We start from the raw sequence: 15,979 nt of genomic DNA, 5'->3' as shown, positions 1-15,979 counted from the left end.
AATGTACAACTGTCCTGGTCAATTTGTTTCGTGGTTACATAGGCAGCATATTTCACGTCAGGTGGAATGGGCTCAGAACTAATGAAAAATCATTTTATATCATTCATTAGGAATATGGTTGTCGCGTAAAGTGAGGAATAAGGTATTAGGAGATATTCACTAAATGGAGACATTTTAAGATGAGTGCCAGCCCATTCATATTTCTTTTGCCCGTAGTTTTGCCCGAGTAGCCCCGACCACCGGTGTAATATGATCCTCACCGATTGATACGCTTCTGTCGAGTATTTTTCTTTTCTCGGACCTCTTTCTCTTTCACTATCTGTCTTTTTCTACGGTCGACGCTCGACTCGTGTCAAGTGTAAACAAATAAAAACCTCGAGTGTAATGTTTTGGGTATCCGATTTTGCATGCCTCATTCAGTCGATAGTGTATCTTCTAATGTTTTGCCAACAAACTTCGAGTGTAGAGAAGGACAGCGAATGAAGAAGAGGACGGAGCGACATGCGAAAATCGAGACCAACGCCGGGATTATTTCGGTGAGACATGTAGTAAATATGACGCGAATTACGTCGTGTTTGGTCTCTTTTTAATCAGAAGAATGTCAGGAATGCGATCGTAACAGTTTTACAACAAAAACGGTAATAATAAAAAAAAAGTTTGATCGTTGCATTAGCATTGTCTCATCGAGATATCCGATCCCGAATCATGTTACTGTCCATTTATCGTAGAGAAACTTGTGCATTTAAGGAGACTTTACTGTATTTATGGAACCGGCGCTCGACCTGCCTTCGACCTGTATATGAAAATAAATTGTTGGAATGCAACGATTGCCACTTTCGGGTCTTGAGGAAAAGGGTCTGTTTTTCCCTAAAGCAGAAAGAGGGGTAGAGTCCTAACAGGAACAGAAAGCGACGATCCTCAGTTCGTCGAAATAAGTCAAGTGGTACGGGTCGTCGTGAATTTCGGACATCTTCCCTCTAACATTCTTATATATATATTGTAATCCTTTAAAAAATAAAGTTTATAAAAACACAATTCTAACATAAATTATAAATTTACAAAAGGAACTTCTACATGAATCAACCAAAAATCACAAAGAGCAATACTTCCTCCTTGTCACCCTCTTACACCTTGAATCCCACAAAGGCTAAATAAATAACAACGAGCCCGAGATTCGCCGAACTTCTCCCATAAACAACGATTCTCCTTCATCCCTGTTAACAGTCACCCGTGATGATCACGCAAGCACGCCAACCACGGCACGGAAATTCGTCGATGGTCGTGGAAGTCGTTAGTCTGGCAAGACACCGTCGAAGACCCTGCATCCGTTTCGTACTTTTAATCGCGTAATTGGTCGGCGTAACTTCGCGCCGGCTCGTTCCATTTACCGAGGAAGCTTATCACTCCATTTCACGTGGCGGGACCTGCTCGTCGGAGTAATTAAAAGTCTGCCGTCGTCGATCAAACCTCCCTCTGCCCGCCTCTTACGTCCCAGCCCCTGTCGCCTAAGGGATGGAGATGGAAAGGCGGCGCGATTCCGAAAGTTCGAAGTTGAGCGATACTACGGCGCGATGCACTTGGTGGATATTCGCGTGGGCGTTACCAGGCCTCTGCACGCGTGCCGCTTCCTCGCGAATTTCGCGAGCACCTGGGCGAACGTTCCCTTGATCGTTGGTCCGCGATTGCCCGTCCCCGATTTTTATCGCGCGCGTGTGCGTCTGGAATATGATTCCGGCACGAAACATTTTTCTTTTTTTTTTTTACAGGGGAAGTTCGTCTTCCGGTTGCACGTGAACAATTCTGGGAAACGACACGCTGATGGATCTTTCGAAACGGCCGCTGTGCAGGCGAACCGGAGTTTTCGTCGAGGATTAGTTTGGTGTAAACAAAAATATTTTCTGGGAGGGAATGAATGGCAATCTTGGTGAATTTGATTGAAGAGCTCTCGGGAAGAAGTTACGTTACAGGAGAGGTATCGATTTTGAATTGATCTTCCTGCATATATTGGCTCCATCTATGATTTTGTATGTTGTAAATTATTTATGTACATGAATAAGGGCACCAAATTTCAAAAGTTTATGTCAAGTACTTTGACTGCAAAACAAAAATGCCTTGACTGTTAAAAAAAAAAGAGCATGCTAGCAACACAATATTTTCTGGTTAATATAGATGCCACAACAAAACTTGATGAATTCCAATATTAAAGAAGCTTCTAATCGTCTATAACTGTATGATACAGTAACACGAAATTAAGATTTGCTACTTAATGATTTACAATTGTGACCAGTGCCTGCCATACTTGATCTACAAGCCTCTGTCTTAAAGAACGTATATCCTTTCTCATCTCAGCAGATGTTCAATGCAACTGAAGAGTAAATTGAAGAACATCAGGCTCCAACTCTACCCAACCACTGAAACCATCCTCGTATACAATGAATCTACACTGTACACGCGATAAAGACGCGTAATAATAATAATAATAACACATTTTCTCACGGGCTAACGAAGTTCACAAATCACGCACGGGACTTCCGACGAATCTCCGTCGAGGCCTACGAACGCCTAATTGCATCTCGCATGCTGGCGCGGGTATTGCGTGAGAGTCAGCATTGTCTGAACGCATCGAATTGGTTCGCACCGCGTTTAACGGAAAGTATTACATCATTATGTAAATGACCGGCGCTCGATGCACGGAATCCCGGTTCAGCCACCTCTTCGAGATTCGTTACGTCGTTTTCTATCAATATCCATCCTCCCGTTTCCATCGTGAAATGAATGTTAAAAGTCGCTCGCTTCTAATGCGTCGTTCTGCCGTTTCATTAGCGTTTGATTATCATTAACGTTTAATCGATCGACTGGACCTTTAGGATTTCTTTGGTATTCAAAATTATAACGTAGATTTTAAATTCATCTCTCGTAATCTAGAGTCAAAATAATAAACTGTACACCAAAATTGTGACAGTTGTGAATCAATATTTGCTACATATTACCGAATTTACCATTACCACGTGTATAAATTAATTACTCCCTTTCTAATTATATTTTTCTCCTTGTACCGTTGTATTTTCATTAAACGAAACTGAATTTCCACAAATGCGAGATAAATCGAGTGAAAGGTGGCCGAAGGAGTCCTCTTAGCCTCTTTAAATAAATCTAGAAAAATCGAACAGTCGTCTAGGTGAAACCCACGACAATGTCGGAGCCATCGACCGGATCGTCCCATCGATTGGAAACAAAATTGCATAACTACAAGGATACTCCTCTGCCCGCGGGTTCCCTGCCAGAGATAACATCCACGACGGTAATTGCGCGTAACAACCGGCGGATACAAATCGATCCACGTCGAAACAAGGTTGCCGGAAGACCTCTTCGTCGATCAATAGGTAAATAGGTTAATCGCAGCGTAGTTCGTCCTGAATGGGATTTCGAGCGGTGCGGTTCTATGCGCCATCGCTATTCACGTTCGACGGAAATCGCGCGATCGATGGACCCTAAACGTCAACCTCGACCTGGCTGCATGCAACCAAAAATGGACATAATGCCTCGCAGTATCGTATATAATATGTGTACTTTTAATTTAATTTTCAATGTGCTATTTTACACATACATTCCTCGTGCTGTTTAAATATTTTCACAATTATTGTTGGAATGCAACGATCGGCACTTTCGGGTCTTGAGGAAAAGGGTCTGCTTTTCCTTAAACCAGAAAGAGGGGTGGGGTTCTAGCAGGGACAGAAAACGACGACCCTCAGTCCGACAAAATAAATCAACCGGTACGGGTCGTTGTGAATTCGGACACTCTTCCTTTAACATTCTTATATTGTAATCTTTAAGAAAATAAATTTCTAAAAATAAAATTCTAACAGTTATTTTTAAATAATGTCTGTTACGAAGATAATTAATTTGATATCGAAAAGGTTGATGGCAGACCGCACAATAGTTCCCGAATGTAGTGAAATCGAGTAGGTAATTTCCCGCGGGAAACGCGGAGAGAAATCGAGAGTCAATGAGCCGCGTTAAACGACCGGACAAATAAAATTAAAACCGTCCTGGGGGACAATTGCAGGCGATGGGGCGACCAGCAGGTGGCACGCGTGTGTGGTGGCCGTAAGTTATTCGCTATGGTTATTCATGGACGCCGTGCGGTCAAGAATTTGCGTGGGGTAAATTAAGTTAATGAGGGCACTCTCAATCTTGCTCGTCTGGACTAAGATCGATCGTAATTGAAAGGAGACGACTTAAGGGTGGTTTCACGTTCGAGAATTTAAAGCAGTGTTTATAATGGAATAGTATAGAATTCACGAGTATTAAAATCATTTGCAATGCACAAATCATTAGGGACTGGTACAATAAGATTACATCATTCTAGAAATATATAATAGTACCGTCAATTTATTATTAAAATTATCGAATTGTCAAGTCTAAATGTAAATAAAATTGTATATGGATAAATCTCAGGCATTTTTAAACTTGATGCATTTTTTGTGAGATGAGAATGAGAAATATTTAAAAATGAAAATTTTCATTGTGTGTAAAGAACTATCTACTCAAATATGTTGGTGAAATATTGAATGATGTGTTATTCTAATGGACAAGGCGTTAAATGACGACAAGCCTTTGAATGGTGTGAGATTTCATTCATCCGTCTCAATTTCTTGCAACAATACCGTAGAACTATGGGAATCGCTAACAATTGCAAAGCACTTTGCTCCTATCAGAGTTCACATCGGTTCTCGTCGTACGTGTTTGCCTCTTTCATAAATGTTTTATGAATTGAATACCGTATACTACGTTACTCATTGTGAAGCAATTTCAATGAGAGGTTGGATGAGAACGAACGAGTAATTTACTATTGATTATAAGGCTGCTGAAAAAGTGAACTGAATTACTACTACTTCGAGCGACTATAGGCTACCCATTGATGGAAATTTCCTAAAATAAGCCTGGCAAGGTCTCAGATGACGAATGGATAAACAAAGGAAACTCTACCTTCATGTTCCATTCACATACTACTTGGAATGTTTACTCTATTTTTAAGTCATTCTTCAAAAATATCACGAATGAAAATAAAAGTTGTAGTTACTTCAAACCCAAAATGTTGAATAAGAATATCATAGAAGTTTCAACCCAGAATGAAAAAAAAAAAGAAATATACATGTCGAATAGAGTAACTTCCTCCTTTTCGAAGTCGGTTAAAAAGTTGATTTTGGAGTAAATTAGCAACCCCCGTAGGGGTTATCAAAAATTGCCTTAGCCGATGATATTTCACATCGTCATGGCGGGGTATTGGTAAAAGTTTTCAACTAGCAATAATCGCACCTCGGTAGAACCTCATCGGTTACGATATCGCCACTGCGCAAAGCTAACGAGTGGATCTCTGGCCGGGGTACATATAACATTCGCCGAGTGCTTTGCTATGCGAGAAACGATCAGGCTCGGGTCGCCATCTAGCGTCAGCTGGGTACACTTCCGGTTTGCGCTCACTCGCACCTTCGTAACGATTAAGTTGCTGATGGTTCTGACTACTTGAAACGATGTTTGGAAATTGAATAGACGATTCAAAAAATACTATCAAATAAATACTACTAAATACATTTTTTAGTCCACCTTTAGAAATTTATCAGACAATTCGAAAAATACTATTGAATAAATAGAAGGACAATGTAGGATATGATGAATAATAAAAAGAAGTAAAAGTAAGTAATGTTTTGATAAATAATTAACAAAGGAGACAAGGGACAAGTTCAATTTTCTTTAAATTTAATTTTCTTCATAGAAGTCTTAATTTGAATTTGCATCTGAGGAAGACCAAAGAGGTATTAAAAAATATTCACATTAATTTATTTTTTGAGTATTAAATAAATTGTCTGCAGGACTTGTATTCTCCTTATTTTATAGGAGATTCTAGTTGCATTAAAGTGTACAACAACAAAAATTTAGAAAAGGTCAAAGAAACCAAGTTTAAATTGCACCTTCAGGAGCCCACTATTCGTGCATAGAGTCGGAGGGTAAAAAATTAATTTTATATACACCCGTAACACGAGCGAAGTGGAAAGTAAATGAATGCTTCCTGCAGCCCTACTGTAATTATTCCACCACGCATGGTAGTGAGATTTATTGTGGGTTTTTATAAGCATAATGGCGCTGGCATTACCCTTTCATCAAGGAGGAGAGTTCGAACGAGCCTGTAAACACGAATGGCACACGTGTTCTATCATGGCACAAGTTTCTCTCGAACTGACAGAAAAGGAGCATTAACAACACCCCAACGCTGCTTTCAATCTCATACGATTTCACGTGTCGATCGCGGAATGCTCCGAGGATGGACACAATTTGCATGAATTTGATTGCTCGAAAATCAACGCTGAGTGGAAAGTAATATGTACGAGGTATAGTAGGATATTCTTTATTCGCTGTCTGTGTATGTTTAAATGAATGTTTTGAATGGGCACTCAAGAAAATTAAATTTTATGCAAAAGAATCCAATAAACTTCTATTGTGTTGACATTAATAAAGAATAAAGTAAATGGTAATTCATGAGAGCTTCTTTTCTTGTAACGCTGATTTATTTATTCTATTTTCAGTCACCATTACTCTATACATTCATTATCAGTCCTTTCTTCCTGTGTTCATAATTTTTCCTTTTTTCACTTAATCTACAATTTTAATTCGTCTTTTCCAACTTAACTTTAATAATTACTTACAAATTCACATCATAGAAATGAAAATTATTTCAACGTTTTATAATTCAATTAATTACTCAATTAACTCACAATTAAGAATACTGAATATGCATAGAGTCAAGAAAAGTGGACATTTTTTCTCGTTGGCAGCTTATTTCAGTGATTTTCTTCCGGAGTTAAGGTGTTAATACCAATAAAGAAGTTTCCACTGCGAAGCTGATCGAATTCTCGTTTCGACGTCCAGCCCAGGAAAACGTGATTATCCTAATCACGATGTTATCTCGCCACGTGCAAAATTTCTACCGTGAAAATCATTCTGCGTATACGCACACCCGCGATACACTTTCACCGTCGACTTACGCCCACAAGTGGGTCGTTAGCGATACTATCGCGGAAAGCTTACGCAGGATTGCAAGTTTTCCCGCTTCTCTAATACAGTCAACTCTAATCAGACCGGCGGATCGCTCCAAAACGAGAAGTACGCACGAAAAATCCGATTACAAATCATTGTTCCGTTACGCGGCTGTCGAACGATCGATACATGATTTCAACCGTGTAAGCTCCTTCGATTAAAAAAATTTAAGTCGCTAGGTACACGAAAACACCATACGTCACTCAAGCTGATTACAAGTAACAACGACCATAACCCATTGTAACGGAAAAATGAAATTTTCTCCATCGCCGTGTTTGATTCCATTCTGGCAACTAAATGGACGTGATTCTGTTGCTATTTCAATGAAATAGAACCAATATAGTTCACTCTTTTAGCATTTCAACACTGTGTTGTGAAAATACTAAGAATATTTAATTTAATTTATTATCACTAATTAGACTTATTACGTTGTACTTAGAAGAAAATTCCATTGTAGCGTTTGTATTAAAAATCAGGCAACATTATGGACACTCTTCGAATAACAGAATGTTGCCCCTGAGTGGTTTCTCCTTTACCTGAAGAAAATATAGCTTGTCTGCTTTAATGACTTAGCTTCATTGAGACTAGCGGTTGTTTTATCGGCGTGTCTCTTAATGGTAGCTTTTAGTACTCCATAAACGCAACTCCATTGAATTAGACACGAACTCCATTCTGGTACGGTGGTTTTGAGGTTCGACCCCCAAGCAGGAAAAACTATATAGAATCAACCCTGTGTTAAATTGATTAACGCAACTGAAATAACTAATCCAATAAAACCAATAAATGATAAATACAACCTCCATATGAATAAAGTAATTTCCAGTCTAAAAACGTCCTCCAAAAACAATAATGAAACCAGCAAAAAGGCTCGTAGACCACCCAGGTAGAACGGGGCACAACCTCGATTTTTCAATCGACCCCAGCATCGATTTTTCGCCCAGAACCGAACATTTCCCAGTCAATCACGGCTCGAGGTACGCGAATAATCTCGGTTGCCGTCATTAGGGGACCGTGTACGTGCATGCGCGAAATACATCTACGATACTCAATCTCCCCGACGATCAATCACATGCGGAGAACTACATACCGCGCGCTTTCACTGACCGATCGCAGCGCCGCCCCGCGCGAGCTCTGTTTTCGTGCGGCTGTCATCAATATCGCGCGAACCGACCCGACAGATCGATTACCGTCGGTAATTATTTAATTTCCCCCCGCATCGACCGCTGGCGATCCATTATTATCGAGGTATCCACAATGCACAAAGCACCTGTGCTCTAGCCTTATCGACTTCCATCTGCGGGGCATTAACGAGCACCGCGATAATAAGTAACGAAGGGGTTCGAAGATGCACTCGGTGATTCAATTACGTTATCCCCGTGGAAAGGTAGCGATAATGGTTCAGAACTCGCGAGGCACTGTACGCATGTTAATAAGGAGCGAAGCGTGGTTTCTCAGGGAAGTTCGGATTGGGAAAATGGCGATGAAGGGGCGAAGGGTGATGGAAGGTAGTTCGTAGAATATGTGAGATGGAGATGAATTTTGAAGTAGGGTACAAGGCAGTTATTAAATATTTCGAGGAATAAGTAATTCAGTGGTTCTTCATAGAGGTGAAATAGTGATATAGATTTAAATTCGGAATGTTTTCCCGCCATTTCGGATTGTAATGGCGCTGACGTAGATTTAGGGAATACCCTGTTCATTCGGAGATTTCAGGTGACGTTTCAAAGAAGATGTACAAAAATTGAGATGTAAAAATATTTAATTTTTACTTTAATGTGATGGTGTCTTCGTGGACACCATTTTTCCATTTTTTAAGTTTTAAGAAACACAATTATCTTGTTCCATGCCAAAATTAAATTCCTCCACAAAACCTCCACTTTCGCGTTACCAAAATGTTGTAATCGTCATACATAAGAGGTAAAATAAGTCTTTAACCCATCGATTATTAAAGCAACTTAAATAAATTGATTCCTTTACATTTCAATTTACCAATGTCTGACTCGTCACGTACCGATCTACTAGTAAATCCCATACCCCTAAAAACCGTCATTTCGAGAGATCCACGATCGCACCGTGAGAGCATCGCATCGAGACGCGAAAAGGGGATTCCTGAACGGCTTCCTGAACGACTTGTCGAGGTGCTTATTAAAAGGCGTGTAATGAGCTTCCCCGCGCCGCGGTTCGAGCTCCTCTCGCGCGAGATAACGAGCGGTGAGAGGCGAGGAAAACGATCGCGAGCAGAGGAACAGTACCGTGTGTCGGCCACGCTCGGATTAAAGTATGCATAATGAATTGCCGAGGGTGCGATCATTCAATTAATATCCGAGGCGACGCGTCCGTGGAAAGTTGCTCCCGCGGCTGGTTCGCTTAGAAATATGGCACCTACACACTCCGAGTTGGCACGTCCGCTGCTGATAAGCTCGCCTGTCGCGGGAGCTACTCGTTTCCACGCCTATACAGAGTGCTCCCACCAATCTTACGATTAATTCTCGAACTTACTTGTGAAGTAAACAACACTCGTTACGAGTAACAATGCGGTGAGATGTTTCAGAGATCGCAAGCAAGGAGAAGTCGGATACACTCTAACCGAGGGAGGTAGTTTCGCGATCCTTGAGGTGTGTTTTGATTATTGCAAACGAGGACAAGTCAGAGGACTTTAATCGAGAGAGTTAGTTTAGTTGTTAAAAGCTGAAAAGTGTTGTCATCATGCAGCATTTGGAAATCAAAAATTTTAGTTTAAATACAAAGGTCCCTCTTTCTGAGTTTTCCATTTCAAATAATTTTTTGCACTATTGAATGTCGATCAAATCTCATGAGAATCGACACGTTTGTCACCCTTTGGTCAGTTCTTGCGATGCAGATTCTGCTAATAATTGAATTGATCACCTTCATCATGGCAAGAACCTTCCACTGTACTATACACTTTATTGCTTAGTTAGCAACACACCAATGTTGCTGGCCCCTGCTACTAAATTCAAGAAAATACTATATCTCAGAAAATCTAAAGCCTGAGACCTTCGAATCCAGCCGTCCTCTTATCTATAACTCCTCACCGTGAAAGTTGGGTCAGCTGTACGTACAACCTATAACTACGCAACTACCAAAGAGGTTTGCCATTAACATCCTACACAAGAACCACGTCACAATCCCAACCTAGCGAAAAGCAATACATAACCCTCGATTTCTCTGGAAAGCGTCTCTTTTCTATGCTTCTGCTGCCACGATCAAGGCCCAATGTCTCGGGGAACGGAGCGAAACAGCGACAAAAAGGCAAAAAGTCACGAGGCAATACCGCAGGCTAAGAGGCACCGATTTAAATATTATAGGCGCAATGGTAATTATTGCCAAGAAGTATTCGGTTCTGGCGGCTAACGATGAGAAATTCCATATGGTCTCGCGGTATCGGCACTTAATGGTAATACCGTAAATTCCAGCTAGCGCGTGTAACACGAGGACTAAGCCTCGAGACCGCAGACAAAGCCAGGCTCGTTCAACGTGCTTAATAAGACTAGTCTGAGAAACAGGAATGCGCGTTTTGAGCCGCGCCGGGATCGCGAGACACGCTTTTAAAGACGCGTGAGAGCCAGTAGGTGCTTCCTACGCCCACGATCCGAGATTCGAGTGCCGATTTCTGACGTCCTCGAACTCGATGGAACCGTACAGAACGGCGCACAGTGTGATATTTCAGCGATCCAGCTGGACATAACATACGTGGTCCAATATCTCGGAAACTATTAGGCGGTCCGCACACGAAGCTACTCAAAAGAAACGTAATTGGTTGGTGACTGAAATCACAAACTACGTATTTACTTATTGGTTAGTAATGATTTCGAGCATTTTTAGAAAAATTATCTACCGCTGCCCGCGCGGTGTAATATTACAGCAAAATCATATTGTCGGTCCTTGCTTGAACAAATATTGTTGGAATATCATACTGTGCGACGCAAAGGCGGTGTCGTGGGATCTGCGAGTGATTCGTGAACTCTGAAGCTTGGGAATACCTTTCTCATAGAATACGTGATGTTTAGAATGCCACGTGAGATCTGTAAATGATTTCTGAACCTTGGAGTGTCGCGACGTTCGTTGGATAAGTACTATTTCTTCAATGATTCAATTTCACATCCTTCCTTCATTAAGAGAAATAGATTAGACAACGAAACATGTACTCGTTACCTGCGCAGGAATGTGGACCAACGTATGATTGCTTTCTCAAGTAGGACACCGCTAGCTACCGTTTCAGTCAAGAATTTACGAAGACCACTTTCTCCATTTCTCGACGTCATCTTGCGGAACTGTGGTCTTCGGTCACTTGGAAAAAGCTCTGTTGTGCGAGCAACGCTCATAACAACAAAATGGAGCCTGGTCTTAGCACGGAAGATGCTAAAGTACGTGGAAAGATTCAAAGATTCAAAGATCAGAGACGCAAAGGCTCAAGGTTTCAAAGATACAAACATTCAGAAATTCAAAGATTCAGGGATTCAAAAATTCAAAGATTTCGAGATTCAAGGGCTCGAAGACTCAGAGGTTCAATGATTCGACGTTGAGGCAATAGAAGCTCTCGAACCAAGAGAAACCCGGCGGAGCCTAGCTAGCGAAGCAGAAGGATGGTCACCGAGGTGAAAGGCTGAGGAAGTCGAGTTACAATTAAACTGTATCTCCTTTAAGAGGACCGCTGTTACAGATACCTTGCGTGCTGGTTGTTTAAGGAAGAGCGCATTGCGCTCAGCGCAACTCTCCCCCGCGTCCACGGAGAATGGCTACCGCTACGGGCACAGCAAACAAGCTTATGAAGTAGCGCCAGTTTTTGCCTTGTCCGCAACGTTATGGGACTAATTTATTAACTACCAGTACGAGCATCACGGAACCGTTCCGTCGGCAGTCGCGGCTTTCGTGGCGCAAGAAATACGCGGAGCAATCTTCAATCCAATCTTCGTGAAATGCAAGCGGTTTGATTCCTTAGGTTTCTTCACGCCACTTTCTTGGAGGCCGAGGCCAGCACCCTCGAACGGGTTTCAAGGTTGACCACGCTTCCGCGCGGTAAGTCCACCGTTTCCGTCGCTCATGACGTCACGTTGCGGACTATTCCAACGACGCGAAGGAACACTTTGGTTCTTTGACACTTGCTTTAATCAACAACAGCGTTTAACAATAAAAAATGTTTAATTCAGAGATGTGTCTACTTATAATGCATGTAGTTGTCGGTCATTTCCATGAGACTATTGTTTTGCCTATTATTTGGCACTGTTTCGCAATCTGTTTTCCCATGTTCTCATTGAACTTCACATCTTTTATTCAATAACTGTCGCTGTCTCGTCACTGTGACATTTATCGACGATTAGCCACACTTTGAAGGAAACAACGTCCACAATAAAATCCCCTACTATTCACCCAGCTTTCTCACACGGAAGTGTTTTGAAAACCTAACGTACGACGCAATTTTCCAATAAATCAGTCGTTTGTTCAGTCGGAGTGAATCATAAATGCGAAGACGACGCGGCCAACCAGACGGAAACAAATGGAGTGCCAGAAGAACGTCTTCCGCGCTACCTCCGGTCGCCAGCCTCGGCGGTTACGATGACAAGCCGCGTTGCTCATATCTTATCGCGATCTATCATCGACGGGAACGCGTGCGTAGTTAAGCGTTTCACGTTGGCGGGACTGTCTCCAGGCCGCGCGTTACCAGTCCCTCTCAACGTGCTATTAGAAATTGGTCGCAGTTTTTGCGCGGGATCCAGCGCCCAGAGGGCACGACGTACGCCGCGCGCGATCCGCTTCGTTGTCTCGACTTACGTAAATAAAACAAAAATTTTCCGCGACGCGGGACACGCACACTGTTTCCTTACTTTCTTTAGTCATTATGTAAAGCGGCCCGTTCGGAAAATAACACTTGCTTCATTTATCTTGGCCTACTCCTCTCTCGTTCTCTCTCCTCTACCACCTCCGCGCGGATACAGGAAGAGAGAAAGGCTCCTCGCCGGCCGAGATTGAATCTTCCGCGAACAATGAGCCGCTGTGATACGCGTAAGCGATGCTGAGCCAGATAGCGGCCCGTGCTTAGGAAAGAAACGGTGAAAAATACTCGATGCCGAGGAGACAAAAGTCGACTGGCTTTCTTGCTCGGAGGCTCGAAGGAGAATATCTAATCTTGAAAAAAGTCCTTCAATCCAATCCTCCACTTTTTGAATCCCTCTGAACTCTTCTCATTTTATCACCCTGTATTTTCCACGATATCGTTCCAACCAAGACACATTATTATATTAGTTCCAACTAAGTGTACCTGACCTTCCAACAATTACTCGTGCCACTTAAGCGCGCCTCGAGCACCTCGCTATATGTCCTCCGTCAAGTGTCCGTTGTTCTGTTTAATCAGGGACTCAAAGTGATCCTCACGGTAGCCGCTTCGAAAGCTGGGATGTCTCGTCTCATTGTCCCTCGCATGGAGGTCGATCCTCGTTTGGTAGCTGGCAGGCTATTCAACAAGTAGGTAGGTAGGTAATGCAACCAACCGAGTACGTAACCGATTGGTCGCGGGTTAAGTAGCTGGTAGCCGGTAGCTGCGCGCGGATACTGTCTTCTCGATACCGATATATCATGCAGCGACGACCAGCTGGAGCTCCCAGCGCGTCCTCGGCCTCGCGAGGCTCTGGAAACTGCTGGAGAATGTGCCGAGAAAAGCACTTAATTAACACTGCCTTTTTCCTTTATCAAGCCTGTACCACACGTTCATTCCATTTTTATTTTGACTCTGTACGTATTTTGACACTCTTTTTATTTTTCTACGATTTCCACTTCCAAATGGCACCGTTTGCGCCATAATTTTATCGCAAATAATACACTCGGCGCGTATGTCTCAAGCGCTCAATGGAAACCAGCTCTCTGTTGCTTCAAATGATAGCTGCCTACACTTTATCCCACTGAACATCATCGTCGACCACGCGTCCAATCATAAGAGCACCCACTTCTGAAAACTGTAACTAGTTTTCAACCTGGATTCAGAGCCGGATCTCCCGTTTTCCTAGTGAACGTTTACACCAGTGGTTCTTAACCCTTTGGAATCTAATCTAGACAGATGTAATCACGTTTCTATTAAATCCCAAACGTTCAAATGCTCTCCTAAATAAACTTACCTGCCCGACTATAACGACCCGAGAGTGATTCCCTCCCCAAATCCATCACCCAAATCTCCCAGCACCCTGTAGTTGCCAGCACAACAGTGACCTAGACGATCGTGTCCCGATCGACAGATTCCCAATCGCGTTTCTTTTAAATCCCAAACGTCCCATTGCTCTCCTAAATAAACTTACCCACCCGACTATAACGAACCGAGAGTAATTCCCTTCCCAGATCCGTCACTCAATTCTCCCAGCACTCTGTAGCTACATAACAGTGACAAAGTATCACTGACCTAGACGATTTCCTCCCGATCCACAGATTCCCAATATACCTGACCAAGTGTCGCCCACGCATACGACTCGCATTGCCGGGCGAAAAGTCGGCCATCCCAGCTGTGGACCAACCGCCGCGTCTCCCAGGATATCGGCATATCGATGGGATCGGTTTAATTTAATCAGTCGCAAATTATAGGAGCACGACGCGAGCGCTAGAATCGAGATGATCGCGAGACCAGGCGATAGCTGAACGTGTGGGCCGGCGTTTCCCGTTTCTGCTCCCGGGCGCGGATCCAGCGGATTAAAGAAGAAGATCGTCGGATAGCGGAGGCAGAAATATATATCAGTGGTTTACACGAAGGCTGCGGATCCTGGGCTCCGCGAGTCGAAACCCGCAGCCTTCAATCATTGTCAATCAGTTCGGACGAGGCACCGTTACCGGTGTCTTCGATGGTCGTGGCTCTACGACGTCCAGCGCTATCTGGGTACACCTACTACTATTCTTTGGCGGCATACCAACTTCGCCACGCAGTCCCGTTTTCCGTACGTCTACCTATACACACCCCGAGACTACCAGGGGACCGGCCTGTCGTGGTCCTGGCCACCTGGCAGCCGCTCCATCAGAGCTCAGCGATGCTTCCGTACGATCGTGGCTTGTTGCTAGCTTTGCTTCCAGAGATGAGGCTAAATCTGACCTACGTCCTTCGTGAGATCGCGAACAAGGCTGGGTGAAGCGGTATTTCATTTTGGAAATGGTGAATGAGAGTACGAGGAGCCTAGATCATTATGGTGTTAAGGAAAATAAGAAGTATGGGAGTTATAATTGAAAGGGAACTTCACTAAATGGTCTCTTGATATTTAAACAAGACATTGAGAAGGGTTAAATCAAGCCAGGATCAGTCGAGCTCCGGTTAGATTGAGATATGAGATGATGTAGGGTAACCTGTTGATAATACGGTGCATTCTGTCTTCTTGAAAGGGAATTTCACTAAATAGTTTGTTAACATTTAAACAAGAACCTGAGGAGAGTTAAGCCAAGCCATGATTAGTTGATTTCAGTCTAGGTCAAAATATAGGATAATGTAGAGCAACCTGTTGGTAATACAGTGTATTCTGTCGATAAGGCTCGGCATTCATTGATTTGCAATTTTACCGATAGAGTTCTCTGCATTGCCAACAGCAATAGCAATCTGGCTGTTCTATCGACTGGATTGGTCTTCCTTATCGAACATAATTTTAAATGCGACTCGATGACTATAACATCACAGTTCAGAATAAAAGACTGCGTACTTAAAATTTGCAGAAAAAATATGACTGTCTAATATTGCAATACAACTTGTCAAAATAGAAACGTCCACCTGATTGTCTTGAAGATCCTAACAGATGAATTCCTCAGCCTAACGTAACTAACGAACCACCTGGCAATAGATCGGCGCAATTTGCCATCGCCATCCTGATCGATATCTCCTCGAACGACACGCGCGCATCGAAATGGG

The 15,979-nt window shown here is 42.8% G+C and overlaps 1 protein-coding gene and 1 non-coding gene across 4 annotated transcripts in view; both read right to left on the bottom strand.

The window, feature by feature from the left end:
• The window catches only part of LOC128894757 (uncharacterized), a 356,479-nt gene that overhangs the window by 255,855 nt on the left and 84,645 nt on the right, over positions 1–15,979 (bottom strand). The gene's annotated exons all lie outside the window — the stretch shown is intronic.
• On the bottom strand, positions 5,224–5,364 carry LOC128895230 (U4 spliceosomal RNA). Its single transcript, XR_008461734.1, has one exon. It is a non-coding gene; the product is annotated as a U4 spliceosomal RNA (small nuclear RNA).

This window comes from Hylaeus anthracinus, unplaced genomic scaffold (genome assembly GCF_026225885.1).
Source record: "Hylaeus anthracinus isolate JK02 unplaced genomic scaffold, UHH_iyHylAnth1.0_haploid 4, whole genome shotgun sequence".
NCBI lineage: Eukaryota > Metazoa > Arthropoda > Insecta > Hymenoptera > Colletidae > Hylaeus > Hylaeus anthracinus.
The sequence above is the reverse complement of the archived record's forward strand: the minus strand, read 5'-3'. Positions and strand labels throughout refer to the sequence as shown.